Raw genomic sequence first — 16,828 nt, forward strand, 5'->3', positions numbered from 1 at the left:
CTTTAATGATTCATGTCCCATGAACCTTGACGGAAAACCATTGAGCGACCTAAACTCTTACTTTACATGAAACCGTAAACACAACCGCAGCACCTACCGAACAGGATACCTACGTCACGCATCCCAGGAGGCTTTGCTGCTCCTTCTCCGTTCTCGGGCATGTGCACATTCCCTTTCGTTAATGGGAGAAAAAAAAAATTTGCAGATCTTACAGCAAATCTTTTTACCCCCCATAAAAAAAAAAAAATAAGAAAGACATAAAACCAAAAGTCATACTAAGTTTAGGTTTCATACTAGTGGTCGTTAAATCTATTAGCGCTGAAATTGTACATAAACCAATTCAGAACCATGGAGAGATACTGTTGGCAGATTTGTTTCAAGGTCATTTTTCACTTCTGTTGTATATGCAAGATTCAAAGTCTTATAAGTGCATATCCAACAATTTTAAATGGACTGAATGTAACTAAAATGCCAGACGAGGGCCACCAAATTTCTAAATGCCAGAAAGCAACCCAGACGGATTTTCCAGAAAACCCCTTATAAACCAGCTTTTAAGGGTTTCCACATACGCAAGTTCAATAGGTGAAAAAAATTTACATTAAAGTCCACGGAACCTACCACATGGTTGGGACCTCAGATAAAATCTTACGAGATCGCCAACTGGTGGTTCGCGTGAAAATTCTGGAGGTTTGCAGTTCTGGTATACCGTCAAGAGTTGCAGGCCATGTCCCCCCTTTGGATTGCAGGCTCAGAACTGCGATGCCAGAGTGGTCGGGTTCTGGCATCATTACGCCACTCTGGGGGAAGTTTCTTCACCTGTGAGTGACACACTGCTCCCTGCGCATGGGCGGTCTAGAGTCCCTAAATTTAGTGGTCTAAGCTGGAAAAGGTTGGGACCACTGCCCTAAACTCCACATATGTGCCCCGCTATGTGCACAGAAGTGCCTAGGCACATTCACATACCAGCAAATGAGCAGCTATTTTGTTTAAGAAATAAACAATACTAATATTAATTCCCTGGGCACATTTCTTCATGACATCTATAATATAGTAAACTTAAAATGTTTTTTTTTTTTTTAGTTCATAACCTACATTTTCCTGATAATGTGCTACAAATAACAATGGCTTCGAACACAACCTGATTGTAGATTAAATGCCAGCCCAGTTGCATTTTGCAAAACTACTGAACCTCAGCCACAACATATTGATTGTTATGTAGACCAAAGATTAAGAGGGCCACTGAAAGCGTACACAAGACAAACTATGAATTTGAGATAATGAACAAGTTATCATTGACTTATTAGGCAGATATAACAAAATGCTTTCAATGATATTTACAAAATCAAAAACAAAAGCAGTTACTTTTTAGAGTTAATATTTAAAAGGCAAAAAATAAAAGGACTCTGAATAGAGGTATTTACCGGAGCCGCCATGTCCTCTATACAATCATGAGAAAAGTGAATAATAACTTTCTTTTGCCTTAAAAATCCCCAAACTATCATGACAGCTTCCCTCCATGAGCTGTACCATTAGGATGATTTAGTAGAAGGGGCTGACACAAGTACCTAGTTTCAGCTAAGTTGTACAAGATTTTACCCCATTGCGAGGACAGCCGTCAGAAGTGCGAGCTAGGTATATTACGAGGATTTCAACATCTGATCATACTGAACCCGTATCCCTCTTTAATTGGTGTGAGGATGTTCTTTAAAAATAAGTTCACCTTTATAACAAGATGTTATACCTGTAATCTATTTTTCTGTGAACTCATCATTTTCTTATTACATTCGCCTAATAACTTCCTTTTCATTAGTCAAACTGTTCATGAATAATTCAGTGCAGTACAGCAATAGTCACAGTAACTTCAGCAGGTACTTCTAAGCTTATTATTATTAATAAACAGGAATAATATAGCGCCAACATATTACGCAGCGCTGTACATTAATCCAAAATGTTACAGTTGTCACTTGAATTCTTGGTCTTAAGATAAAAGTCATTTATAAAGTGTCAAAGTGCGATAAAATTGTAACGGAACATAAGACGTGTGTTATAAAAGTACATTGTACACTTTAGCAAGGACACTAAAAGTGCACCAGGTGGCCCCAGTTGCTCCCATAGGAGAACAGGCAAGGTAATTCAAAGTCACAGCAGATTAATTGCACAGTAGCTTTACTTTCCAGTTACAACTGCAAGATGGAACAATACTTCGTGCTCTGAGCTCAATAAGAAAAGCCAAATATAATGGGCATCAGCAGCTTCATCAAGGGAAAAGCAATATGTTTGTTACTGCAAATACAGTTATTCCCAACAGTCTAGCTGGCACAAGATGAAAACTTCTTCAAACACAGAAAAAAGTTCAATATCTCCAAAAGAAAAAGAAAGGAATTTAAAAGACAGACATGGCTTATTCATTTACTTTTTTACATTCTAAAGAGTTTAAAAAAAAAAAAAACATGAAAAAAAAATATATGTTTAACAAAAACTAAACTCAAAACCAAAGAGAAGTCCTGGTAGGCTACAAGTGAAAAAAATTGCAAACCGATTTATTTAACATTAAAATTATCTACTCTCCTAGGACACCTGCATGGGATCTAAAGCTACATACACACTTCCAATGGTTCTCGCCTGATAATTGTAAGAAAATCTGAAATATGTACAGCGCGAACGACTGTCCTGGCGGATCCACAGACGATGAACGGTCATACTATAAGTGAAGAGGGAGAGCGTGCAACGGGTTGCCACTCCCCCTCCCCTCTGCATTGAGCAGAACGGTGTATGTAAAGCACCCGTTCATGCATCATGCAATAATAGTGGTTGGCAAGGATCATGAAAGATCCCTTCCAACGACTATAATTGCAAGTGTGTATGCAGCTTAAGTAGGTAACTGTTGGGTGTTCAAAGTTACAAACATGCCCCCGTCATCTGATAGAAATGCCAGGGGGATCTACTGTCTGTAAATGACAATATTTAGTAGAGAAGCTCCAAGCTTTTCTTGCAACAGACAGAAATCAATTATTGCTACAGACAAGTGTAGTCTGAAAAAAGCCACCAGTCCACTGCTAACACACACACTGGAATTGCTCAGCTTTCTTCAGAAAGACAGTGGCCTGATTTATTAAAGCTCCCCAAGGCTGGAGAGAATAAACTTTCATCAGTGAAGCTGGGTGATCCAGCAAACCTGAAATGGATCTGGTCCAGGATTCAAAACATTTGCAAATAGCAAATTACTTTAAAGAAATCCATTATAGGTTTGCTGGATCACCCAGCTTCACTGATGAAAGCGTATCCTCTCCAGTTTTGAAGAGTTTTAATGAATCAGGCCCAGTGAGTCCTGTGAAAAAAAGCAACATTCAATGGAAATTTGAGGCTGGACTGAAAAAAAGGCAAACCACTCTTAGTAGTCAATGTATGAGGCTCTCACGTAACTGTCCCTATTTGTGCCGAAGATCTTATTTCTCAACTCGAGTTTAAAGTCAGGATTACCATACGGAATGTTCGGGAAGCAGGATGCTTACACCATCACTTTTCCATGGTGTATAATTTTAGTTACAAGTTAAAGTGGGACTACAAACCTATGAAAGAAGAGGATGCTCTCCCAAACATTAGAAAGATCTATTCTGCAAAACACAAGTGTGCGCACACACTTCAATAAGTTTATCTTAACATATTTGTCCTCTCTGCCTGCACACAAAGGCCATGTGGCCAGTGCCAATTATAGAGGACTGCTGCAGACCTGTCTGCTTTGTTTCACATTTTTGCTCATCATTACACGGAAGAGCAATTAGGTATTAATGAGTGGAACGAAGCTGCATCACCCTTGAGCTGGCATCAAACAAACGTAAAAAAACATGCCAAACCACAGTGACGAAAAACAAACATTATGCTGCCAGTTCAGGAAAGATTTTTCCATGGACAACGTGCTGCGAGACCTAAATGGTCTTTGTGAAAGTTAATATCCAGATAAGCAAGCATGAAAATCCTAACATATCTAGTGACTTTAACTCATGGGAGTTTAGAGAAACATTTTCATTAAACTTGTAAAACAATAGGTGAAATATGAATGCAGAATAATTTAGAGGTGCTCACCGGTATCATCATTAATGAAAATTATTTCCCCATCTGCTCATGGGTACCAATACATTCCCTCACTTGTTATAAAAGGGTTTCCTTATGGCCTGCATGGCACAAACCTGTCTGCATACACACCTTTAGTAACAATACACCCATTGTATCTGTCATCTGAACACTCTGCAGAGAAGAGGTGGGAAGATCTGAAGAAAACCTCTGCAAGGGGAGCTATCCTAGCAATCAAGATCAACATTTACATACCATAAAAACTAAATAGTAGTGCATCTCCTATGTTCTACAAGTTTTTTTTGTTTTTTTTAAGTGCAAAACATACCTATGTCACACATCTCGGGAGGCTCTTGGTTGCTACCACTGCATCTCGGGCATGCCCAGAATGAGCCCTTTCATCAATAGGGAAAATAATTATTTCCCGATCGTGTGCCTGCGAGATCGGGTGGCACAGGAAGAAGAGAGTAGAAGATGGCGGCGCCTGGCGCTCCATCTGTGCCGGCACAAAGATGGATACTGGGACGACGCAGGACCTGATGGAAGGAACCTCCTGACGGATAGACTGCCCCGAGGGATTTTCTTTTTTTTTTTGGGGGGGGGGGGGTCGTTTTGGGTTTACTTCCGCTTTAGGGTGCAAAGTAAAAGGTATTCCCTGTATCAAATAATGATCTTTTAAAACCTTTTTGCTCTAGTCGCATGTGAAACTGAACTCCAGGAAAACAACTATATACATAATTGATATATACACAAACTGTTTACCTACCAAAGGTTTTATTCAGTCACCTTATAAACCAGTTACACACTTCAGACAGCAAAGCTCTACTATAAAACAAGAGAAGCCTGGCAATCAACTTGCCCCTGGGCAACGAAAAGCCACTGCATAGCCATTATATCATCATTCTGCTCCCTCAACCTGCAGTCACATTTAAACTGCTACATGGCAGCACCTGAATCCTAAACTCCTAATGGCTCAGAGATCTGTCCTACTCTCTCAATCCAAGTGGTGCCGTACATAGAATTAAAGAACAGATATTCCTACTAATTTTATGTAATCATTTTATATATTAACTGCTGTAAATTGGCTTTAAAGTAATATCTAAAAGAGACATGTAAATACATGCCTCCATGTAACAAAAGCTTGAAAAGGGGTGAACAGAGATAAAGAGGACAACAAAGTCTGCAGAGATGAGGAATGCATGTTGAAAATATTCACAGATGACAAAGAGAAGTAATGCTAGAATAATGAAGAACAAAGCATTTAATGTATATTGCCTGAAGTCTGCAGGTAAACATACATTAGGAACCCAATCGGCACAGTCAAAGAAAGAAGCGGAGCAGTTACTAGGCCCCAATGTAAAATCTTTGCAGAGGGCCCAATACCTCAACAACTATACAGTCTTTTTAGCCATTTGATAAAACATTTGTTGTGTTGTATTAAACCTTGTAAAGGTACAAAACAGAAGTTAAGAGTAAAAAAGGAGAAATGTTCATCCATTGCACACAGAATTACAAGTTAAGTCAACATCTGGTAATAAGTGTAGGAACCCGCAATGGATGGATGTGCAGACCCCATGGCACCATAGATACTGTATATCTGCTTGTTAGCCCTGCACATGAGTATTGCATTTGGCGATAGCTATACAGAAGAGTCCTTGCTTTTCAGCAATCACACCATGGCAGATCATTACTTTTCTCAAACCTACCTGAGAAAAATATTGTTTTCAGTTACCTCACAGCAACCTCCCAGATGGCTTACAGGGCTGCGAGTATGTCAGACCTAACATACATCCTCGGTCATAGACAGGACCACACTAGGCCACAGGTTTTTCACTTCTCCTCTTGTGCCCCCGCCAATGCAGATAAAAATCAATCATACATCCCGCTCTAAGATTTAGGGTGCAGAATAAACCCTTTACAACCACATCTTGTGATCTCCACCTAAAGAGCTTTTTGCTTTGCTGCTTCTCCATTTCCGACTTAAGTGCCTCCTCTTGAATAAGGTCAATGAAGGCCACTTATGTGTTCTAAATAATACCATTGCAGTGTTGTGCCAGAAACAAGAGGAGATGGTTTTGTTGTTAGCCAACCCATTTTACTGGCATCCCACACCCTCCCCTTGATCCGCCATGAACGACGTCAGATGAGTGTCGCACACACAATCCTGCTTTGGTCGGATCTTCACTTTATGGCCAAGATGGGTCTCCATTACAGTTAAAGTTCATGGAGGTACAGAACCAACTTGGGGGAACTCAGACCAAAATTGTGAGAGTTGTCAGGTCACACAGTTAAGATCTTCTAGCAAGAAAGATAAACGCTAAAAGTGATGAGAAAAAGGAAAAGTAGAGGAGAGCGCCTAGAAAAAGTAAAAATTGCAGTTATACTTTAGAGCATAGGGACAGCTGGCACACTTGGAAGCTGCCCCCTACCCGTCCAACAAATCCACCTCAACACTTACCCACTAAAAACAAACATGGTCTGAATAGTGGCTGCAAACCAAGAGCCACCGGGAGCTGCCTAAGGAATGCCAAGGGATCATCTACATGAGCCTTACAGATCCCACTGCAACAAGAATATTTTTCCTTAAAGGCGGTGTTAATTAACAAATTGCTTTGCAATGTACAATATATTGGCATCCTGGATAATAACCGGTTGTAATTTAGTGAATTGAATGTAGTCATTCTGGGATCCATGCCAAGTGGTAAAAACCATCTATTCACTATAAAAAGGTGTACCTAAATTCTTTAAGGGACTCAATGGAAACCTTTTTCTTTTTATATAGAATAGCATTCATTAATGTTTGGTTATGTAACCATTCTGCTTTTATTGTATTGTGTAAGGAAAAGGAATGTTAAGTTTTACGGATATGACTGTGTAAGGCAGTCCAAATTGTGTTAGTGATTTTTCTTAATTTGAGCTTTGTCGGTGCACATATAAATTACAGATTTGGCTGTCAGGCAATGCTAAAAATATTAAAAGATGATATATTTCACACATTGGGGAAAACAATTACGTAGAAGTTTCTATTTAAAAATGAGAAAGAACTCCCGGGTACAGTTCCAAGTAAAACTAATCAGCAAAGACAAAATTTCCCAATTGCCAGCTAAATAATACAAATAAAGGAGAGAGTCTTTAAAACAACAGCTATCACACATGGCAGGAAATGTGTTTAATATCAAGACCAATAAATCAGCCATACAAATACAGAAGATTTACCACACAAATATCACTGGCACAGGAGAGGCCTCTAGTAGTTTTGCAATACTGGCAGGTAATGTACCAATAGAAATGACAGAAGTGAATACATTCAGCTCCAAGACAAAGTTATTGTAACTGGCTGGTACCCCAAATATACATTAATCAATCACAGGCTTCAAATACAAACCTGATTCATGGCCATATTTACAGCCAATGGTATGGACATTAAAACTACCGTAATTATCTGCTTGTAGAAATTATATAGAATCTCAAATATTTCTACAGAGCCATTCTACTTAACAAACACGAAAGTTATGCTTATGAGCTGTACGAGGTCTGAAATGCATAATAGAATTGTCCCTAAGGCAAACAGATTACAGAGGAAAGACAAGAACCGGTTTCTTTTACAAAAGTCATAGTAAATTAAGTCTACTCTGCATTTGTGTAAAAGTATCATTTACAGTGTGTTTTATTCTAAATCAATGGAATGTGTAATGAAAGGCATTCCCTACATTCTTAAAAGTACAGATAATATTGTATTATCTTGCTTCTAATGTATGTTACAGTGGAACAACAGGGACGGGACCAGGGTGCTCAAACATGTGGCCCAAGAGGATACTTCAGGCTTTTATGCACGTGTTGTGCCACTGTGGCAGCTCTCAGACGAAAGACATATTTAGGTTGAAAAAAGACATATGTCCATCAAGTTCAACCACTAGGGAAATAAACCACTAGGGAAATAGTATCTTTATACACACACATCATGGGTGCATTTGGGGTGAGGCCAACATACTGCTCAATCTACAGAAACAGCACTTCCAAATAAGAGGTCATTCATGCATATATCACAAGGTAGTATTCCATGATCAGTCTAACATGCATCAGCATAAAAATGATTAAAGCCAAAGTTTAAGAGCCACTTCCCAAACAAGGCGGCGTCTGGGCCCCTTATCAACTGAACAAGCCATATGGCACCTTGCATGAAAAGCATTAAATTCTCAGGCCCTAATGGAAAGCCACTGTACGCAACCCTACAGAGAGAACCTACCTGGAAGGTGCCATGAAGAATAGGCCATACATGCACATTATTGATTTGCTCACTGATAAACAAAAAGTTAAAGGAACTTTGAGACCATCAAGGGCAGGAATGGGTCAGCTGGGAATAAAGTGTTTGTATGGGCATAATGTAGATTTACCCCTCAAACCATACCTACAAATAAGGCCTTCATAGTCTATATGAAGTCATCAGCAGGTTTGTACATTTTGAAAGGGGCAGCTATACACACAGCATGTAGCTAGGCTCTAGGGAACCAAGGCGTCAGCTTGTTTTGATAGGAAAGCAACTCATGCATTTGGAAAGACACAGTTAGGTTGATGGCAGTTAGGTTAATTGGCTTCCCCAAAAGATTGTCCTTGAACTGTATGACATATGACTATGGTAGGAGCATTAGATTTTGTTAGCTCCTTTGAGGGACAGCTAGTGACATGAATATGGAGTTTGTACAGGGCTGCTTAATATGTCGATGCTTTAATATTACTGTTTATTAATAATAAATACTGTAAGTAGGGAGAGGAATAAGCATAGTCCAGTAGAGGAGAAAACTTGCTTGGGACATCAGTGCAGAAGTGTTGTCAAACAATTGAACGTTAAAGAGTTCAAATGAAATTCAGCAAAATCAAGATTTTTCTGTGCTTATAAAAAAGGTATAACACAAGTAAAAAGCATTACATAGATTCTCATATATAGGCTTTAAAACTATAAAAAATTTTTGTAAACCAAGGCTTATTATTAAGTTTGATTTAGGCATCTTTGTGCAGTACTACGTCTCCCCCCTCTGAAATGCTATGTAGTTCCTCGAAGCAATGTTCTGCCAGTTATTGTAAATGAGGTTGCCAGATTGACTTATTTGTTGTGAAAAGTGCTACCAAAAACCATCAGTGCACCCTGCCAACCCCATTCATATCGACAATAGTCAGGGAGACGAAGCGGAGCCACATGAAGTTAGGAGCTGCTTATGTTGCGGATGGCTAGTTCTATTGCAGCAAAGGGATTCTGTACACAGCAATGTCTGCAGCTCCATTGAATATGCAGGCTCTCTTCTTGTCCCATTTGCCGCTACAATCACTATCAAGTCACTAAAAGCTAGGTTGTTCTTTTTCTTATTAGGAGATACAACTGCAAAACTTGTAGCTACTTGTGTTCACCCAGCTATAGTGGAATAACAAGTTCTGGAGCAGTCATATCTAGCTTTGAGGGAAGTTTCTAGAAGTTGTAGTTGCTGTCTAACAGACCAGACCTGAGAAAGGGCAAATATAAAATGTCAGAAGTTCTTTTCTATACATTTTTCTAAGTCACTGAAAATAAGTGTTCACACTGAAAATAATAAGCTGCCAAATGCAAACCAAAATGTGTGTATTTAGTAAAGAGCACTATAGTGGGATGAGCACACGGACCTTGAGGCTGCAAGTTTATCTTTATTTGTTGTACTTCTGTGCAGACATTATTTCTGTCTGAATGCAGAAAGCACGAAATAACACCCAGAGGAATATATATATATATATATATATATATATTCATAGTTTTAGACGGTTTTATGACAAACTATACCCATTTCCCTTTCTTACTTTTAGAGTCATTTTTGGGTCTTGCTTAATGTTAGAAAATTCTGTTTATTATTTTTTTTTTTAACTCCCCGGCTACATTTCCGTGCCACTCCGTTGCAAACATTTTCTGAAAGGTATTATTTATTTTCTTTACATTTTTAAATAGTTTTTTTGCATGCAGTATTGTGTCCTGCACTGACTGTATATACATGCAGAGTTTCTCTTTACTCTCAGGCACAGGCCACACTTCTATAGTCCTGGGATTACAAGGCCCAGGTACTATATATCCATAAATCAAGAGGGCTTTTTTTGTAAAGCTGGTGGATTACACTTGCATTTTCTTTCATAAAGAGATAAAACCGCAAATATAAACCAATGGCAGAAGGTCAATAGAGACTAAACCTGTGCAATATATATGCTGTAATACCTTAACATTATAAATCTGTTTATTAGCCGCTGGGGTGCTACCGCTACTCTGGTCTCCTACGTCAGCAGAGGTCACCCCTGTATGTGACAGTCTGTGCACAGCACAAAGTGAAACATTAACACATATGTGAGCACAAATCACTTTCTACAATGTAGCTGCTACAAGGGCAAAGGTTAAGTAGAGAGACTTCAATAAAACTCTGATGAGGAAGTGGCTGCAGCTGCTAATCACCCTGTAATAGTTCTACAGAACTCCTAGTTGCTTTCATCGGTACAGAAAGCTGAATTTGAAATGAATGCACGCTAAATAACTGATCCAAAGCTGAATAACACATCATGGACGCTTGTTCACCCTGTGTCTGTTGGCACAAGACGGCAAGCAGTGTCAGAGGCTGAATCAAACTTGTATTTGGGCAAAAAAAACGCTGCCTCTCCAAGCTGTCAGGACCAGCCAGGATCCCTAGCCTTCTTCTCGTTCTATGCAAATATCAAAGAGGAAATTGTTCTTACCTATTCTCCTACGCCTGGGGTGAAGAATCCCCAGTGTCTATTTTACATGGAAAGATTAATATCCCCTTCCATCAATATGATTATTCTCAATGTAACCAAGTGATCACTTACAACACAATAAAAGGTCTCCAAAAAAATCCCTTGAGATAGGCGTTTGGCAAAACGCGTCGGGTTAAGGACATTATTAGAATCCTATGACCACGTATTTTTGAGAATATGATTTTGTATCACAACTGTTGTAGACTTCACAACCTTTATTTGACTGTATGACACATCTTTCTCACTTGAAGTAAAAATAAAACTGTCTAAAAAGGCTTTTCTCTCATTTCTTCCATATTTGTATTTGGGGTACTCCTCTTGGCATCATGAGCCTGGGTGCAGAGTCCGATACCCTCCAAGCCTTTGCTTGTTGCAGGATAGGTGTTCATGTCCTCAGCACACAAAAGTGCCCAGCAACGTTTCCACCTTGGCACAATGCTCTTGGTTTTCTTTTTTTCCCCATTTGAGGTTCTTCTGCAGGTGTTATCACTGCTTGACTATCCTCTCAGGATTTAAATGAGTCTACAGCAGTGACAGTTGCCCAAATGGATTGACGGGACTGACCGGCATGGGCACATCTGAAACTGGAAAAATAAAAATGGCAAAAGACCTGAATGGTGCACAGTGGGACCATAACTGGACCTGAAACTGGCAAGAGACCTGCATGGTGAAAATAGGGAGTAAATTCTGGCAAGAGGGGAATAGTGTGATGGGTTAGAGGGGCTTTATTAAGCCTAGTGATGAGAAATAATCAGACCAGACACAGAAAACCCAGAAATCTGGATTGTACAATTGGGAACCCTGCCCGGGAAAGACTCAATTCCCACAGTTTCACAAAAAACTACAGAAGTATGTGTATAGCCCAAACTTACTGCATCCCCTGATCACAATACCGCATGAATGAGATAGGCAAAGTCTAACACTGTGTTTTTTGGCCTTCTTAACATTAGGGGACCCTTGAAATACCTTTCAGGTCTTGGTAAACCCTTGGTATAATTACGAAATCCACAGCTCATATGTATCTTTCATTGCTGACCAATAGGAAAAATGTCACCCTTTTAGAAAGCCAAACAGATCATTGGTGTCACCTAAACTGACCTGAGAGGTACAAACTACTGATGGCTCAAGGAACCCCTAGCAACTTTTGGAGGAATCCTGGAATTTCATGGAACCCTGGTTGAGAAAGACTGGTCTAACATCACATGAACTCAAGATGTTATGGCCACATGTCTCTATTGGTGAGCTGCCCCGAAGGGAAGAACATCATGGGAGAGAAGACTAAATACAATTTTAGCTTAGAATTAGTAGAAGTAGTTGAATTTAGAATAGAAGGGTGCCTGTATCATTTTAACTGCAGCAACATATCTTGTATGGTTGTCAATAAGCAAAAAATGGCTTGTCTCGGTCTTGAATTGAACCCATTGTGAACCTAGAAAACATACACCATGGACATCTGACGTCAACATAAAATTAGCAAAGTTATATAAAGGTTGTTTTTTGTACTCAAGGTGGATAATGAAACCTAACACTATTTAAAGTCATGTTTCCACACCACAATAACTTAACTCCCTCCTATATAATAAATAATTATAATTTGGTAAAACTATCACAGAAAAGAATGATACAGTAAGCAGGTCCATGCAAAGCACCTGTAAAAGCTAATAAAAGTCTTAATGACTATGAAAAGAAACATAAAAATCTGATGACAATACAGTATTGTCCCGGTTTATTTTACTTGTAAAACTGCAGAAGCACATAGAAAAGACGAAGAGGGTAAGCAACCCTATTATTGGGGAGAATGGGAAATTTTATTAATAGTAAATGTTTATGTACAGTGCCTCATGGTAATGGGTTGTGTTATACCCACCAAGTCACACTACATAAGTGTTTTGGAGTGTCACAGCTGGATATCACTCAAACCCGATGGGTGAGGTACCCATGTCCCCTATCCCCAGATCAATGGCCAACAGGAAAGCAGCAAGGATCAGAAGAGGTGGGATATCAGCAGACACCATCATACAGTAATGCTCTCGCCAATATTGATTTAATTGAAAAAGCCAGACTCTAAACAAAGAGCCGAGGAACGTCTGTTGTATATAGAGAAAAGGTGATTTTCCCATCAGTATAAAAGTGTTCATTATAGTAAAAGTTATTGAGGATCAGAGTCTGAAATAAGCCAATCATAGTTCTTAACAATGTTAATACAGGTAGTCCCCAGGTTAGGAACATCTGACATACGGACGACTCCTAGATACGAACGGGGCTTCCCTGCGCACGACTTACAGAAAAAATCTTTTGCTAAACACAGCTGAGGTTGTGGGTGATCTTAGGAGGGTGAGCTCCTTCTGCAGCCTCTTGTAACTCTTTAATGACCAAGAAAAACTCTGCAGTTGTTTCTTTTTGCATATCAAAGCACAGCTTGCTCCAGAAGTTAATGAATGTCTAGGCGCCACAGTTTTTTTTTTGTCCCCCTCACCTGGCTGCATTGATGAATACAGATTTGCAATTTTCTACATAAAACCCAACCGGCGAGGATAGGGACAGCTCTACATTCAGGAATGGCACTGTACACATTTATTAAAGGGAACCACTCCACCTATACTATACAACGCTCAGTGAAAGACGAGCTAGTTAATTCTTCACACAGCGGTCCAATTTAACAATTTAAAGTGACCTCAATAACCCTCCCCAAGCTGGAGACAGAGGAGACCCGGTTAACAAATGCTGCACCCGTGGTGATTCAACCTCCCTGGGTGGCACAGATCAATAATATTATTAACCTTTCCATATAAAGCACCAACATATCAAATAGCATTCTACAATAAATGGGTTTAACCTTCAGGGTGGGCACATTTAGCAGAGGACAAGGAAATGCTTAACCCAAAAACTGCCACGGATAGATTGACAACCAAGTACAGGATATGTTGGATTACAAGGAAAGCATGTTTCAGTTAGCAAGAGTTAAAAGTTTTCTAAAACAGCAATGAACCTTTAAGCCCTCATTATAATAGAAACAAAGGAATGCTGAGGGGTTCTTTTATGGCGTTTTGCGGGCATCACTTTGTGGTTGAGGTTGTAAAGTCTTGTGATGAATTAGTGACTTGGGAATGCTTTTCAAACACCTTTCTAAGCACTCGATTAGCTTTTTGGAAGAAGAAATGATGCGATTTGGCTTTTTTTACAGGGCAGGGCAAACACCTGTAAATGCCACTAAACCACTAAAAAAAAAACTGTCAGAAATTGGCATCCAACGCCAAGCAGATAGAACTGAACACCGGGTAACCATCCATGTGAACAAACCCTGAATGACAACGGGTGATTGTGCAGGATCCCCAAGGATAATAAAAAAGTTCTCAGTCCGAACTTAAATCAGGTGTGCAGCCTTAGGGGCCACATTTCTTTACAGGGTCCCAAATGACTTTGCAGGGTCTGCAAGTGACCAAATTCACCATTCTGAAAGTTTGCATCAGACTGAGCAATCTAGCACTGGAACCAATTTAAGATAACATTGCAAAGTGCAGGAAACTACAGCATCAGCTGGGAATCTGTCTAAAGTGAGTCCATGCTGAGAGTTGGAGTACCGAGGACACCGGAGATCATGGAGTAACAGTACAATATTTATAGTGCTTCATAGGTAACACTGAAGGGCCAGGGTGCAGAACAAAAGTTATGGTTAAAAATAAAAACAAAAGAAACAAATGTGTACCTTTAAAGTAGGATTTATGACCCTGGCAATTATCTATGGAAGAGGGTATTAGATAATTCTCTGTACGGTGCAGCCAACAAGCTCACCGGTACGAATCCTTCTTCTGATCACCTGACTACTTATTGGAGATATAAGTCTTAAAGTAAATCAGCCTTACTTGATCATTAAAATAACTTTCAGGTTTATTTATTATATCCACAGCTCACAGTACATTAGTGTGCCAGTCAGTGGGATGAATGTCTCTTACATTGATGGTCAGTGGGATGAATGTCGCCTTAGATAGCCAAGAAGATGATTGGGGTCAGAGATACCTTACGGAGAGGCTCAAATTGCTCAAGGAAGCTCGGGGGAACCCTGGTCCTCACCTCCTAGATTGGAAGCTCTTCGGGGCAGGGTCCTCTCCTCCTGTGTCACTGTCCTGCTTTGCAACCCTTATCAACGCTGCGTATTATGTTGGTGCTATATAAATCCTGTTTATGATCATTAATGATAATAAAGGATATGAACAAAGTTCGGACGGGTGGTTATTGATTGCTGGACCTTGCAGTCAACCAGCCCAAAGCTTAGCTTATCATTGAAAGGCATTGTGTGGTTGGATTGTTAAACAGGATTTATATAGCGCCAACATATTAAGCAGCGCTGTACATTAAATAAGGGTTGCAAATACAGACAGTGGCACAGGAGGACGACCCTGGCCAGAAGAGCTTACAATCTAGGAGGATTAGATTATATTTCAGACCCTTCTTGCAGCATCCCAAACTTCTTGCGGCCCCCGGATTGGTAGTGGGCGCAGAAAACGCCGGTCTGACAATTCTAAATGATTTCTGATGACTGATGACGCGATGTACACCACATGTGCCCACCTCACCCAGAACCAATACCATCCATGGATCTATGGATCCCGGACGATCTATAACTGACCAATACAAGATCGCATGCTGGAATCTTGCGGACATCCATGGAGAAATATTACACAAAGTAGAAGTTCTGTAAAGTATTCTAAAGAGATCTCTTAGCCCAGGTAACCCTTCCCATGCCAGGGGCAAACTAACCACAAATCCCATCGAACGAACCTGATCAGACGCCAAGATTGCGGCACGCAATCTGACCGTTTTCTTGTATTAGGGGCTCATCCGGCATTGGATATATACACACGGCACAGATCACACAATCGGACGCATGCAAAATTTTGGTAAGGTCAATTGTGCAAATCCATGCAATCACAGGAGATCTTTTAGGGGCATTTTGCTGCCTCTTCTGGTTCATGGAAAGGGCAATAAAAGTTATATAACCCCCACTAGCCCTGGTTTTACCCCTCATTACACCAGATGGCTGGGTGTCTCCCCAACTTTCCTGTAGCCACTTACTTGCTATCTGGGTCGCTTCCGCACTGACAGCCCGGTGACACCGATCAAACAGGCTCCGCATCAGTGGGCAGAAAGAGGAAATGACAGGCGAGGCGTCAGCATCCAACAACAACAAGGAGCGTGCGATGCCACGGCAAAGTTCAGGAAGAGCCGCACTTTACACCGAGAGCTGCACACAGGCGCTGAGCCGCTGCTGGAAATGAGCATAGTGTGCGCGGGCGGCCGCTAGGGGGCGTTTTACACAGTGAGGAGGAGATAGCGAGCCGCCAGACCAACTGCGCTCTCCACAACATGTAATATTACAATGGTGCTAACCAAAGCATGAACAGGGAGGTTAGATGTGCCACGGAAAATATAAATGATAAAAAACAAAGCCTAATGCGGCTATAACATACCAACTCACATCTTTATACATTATTATTACAGTATAACTGCTATAATCATGGCATAATCCGACAATGAAACTCTCATTTAGACTTTTGGTAAAAGGTGCCCCCCTGTGTTGTCACTACTTGGTACATTCCGAGAGCTTTTTATAAAGTGAGCTGGGCGACTGTAGTATAAGGCGTGGCTGCTGGGAAGTGGGCGGGGTTGTAGTAGCGTGTATGTCTCATACAGCGCGTGTCTTCTAATGCGGGGCGCCCCCTGCTGATTGGTTGGCATTGTGCAGGAGACAATAAAAGTTCAAGTTTATTCCTAAAATGCATGGCAGCCATATTTTCTAGGAAGGGGTAAATTGGTGTCATTTTTAATATTCTGGTGGTGTCCCCTTTACTTCCTTAGATATGCAACAGAAAAACACATATATGCAAGGTTCATAATAACAAAGTGAAAACAGAATTTTAGACAATTGTTTAGAAAAAAAAAAACTGAAATCCCATCATACATAAATATTCAGACCATTTAC

General features: G+C 40.2%; 1 protein-coding gene across 2 annotated transcripts in view; it reads right to left on the reverse strand.

The window, feature by feature from the left end:
* HPCAL1 (hippocalcin like 1) overlaps window positions 1–16,203 on the reverse strand; it is a 106,189-nt gene extending 89,986 nt beyond the window's left edge. Inside the window, exon 1 of one of the 2 annotated variants that reach the window (XM_072407537.1) lies at window positions 15,922–16,203. The gene's annotated coding sequence lies outside the window, so the exon portion shown is untranslated. The remainder of the gene's footprint in view (window positions 1–15,921) is intronic. The other variant, XM_072407536.1, reaches the window with a different exon arrangement.
* Window positions 16,204–16,828: the final 625 nt, after the last annotated feature.

Source organism: Pyxicephalus adspersus, chromosome 4 (assembly GCF_032062135.1).
Source record: "Pyxicephalus adspersus chromosome 4, UCB_Pads_2.0, whole genome shotgun sequence".
In the NCBI taxonomy this organism is placed as follows: Eukaryota; Metazoa; Chordata; class Amphibia; order Anura; family Pyxicephalidae; genus Pyxicephalus; species Pyxicephalus adspersus.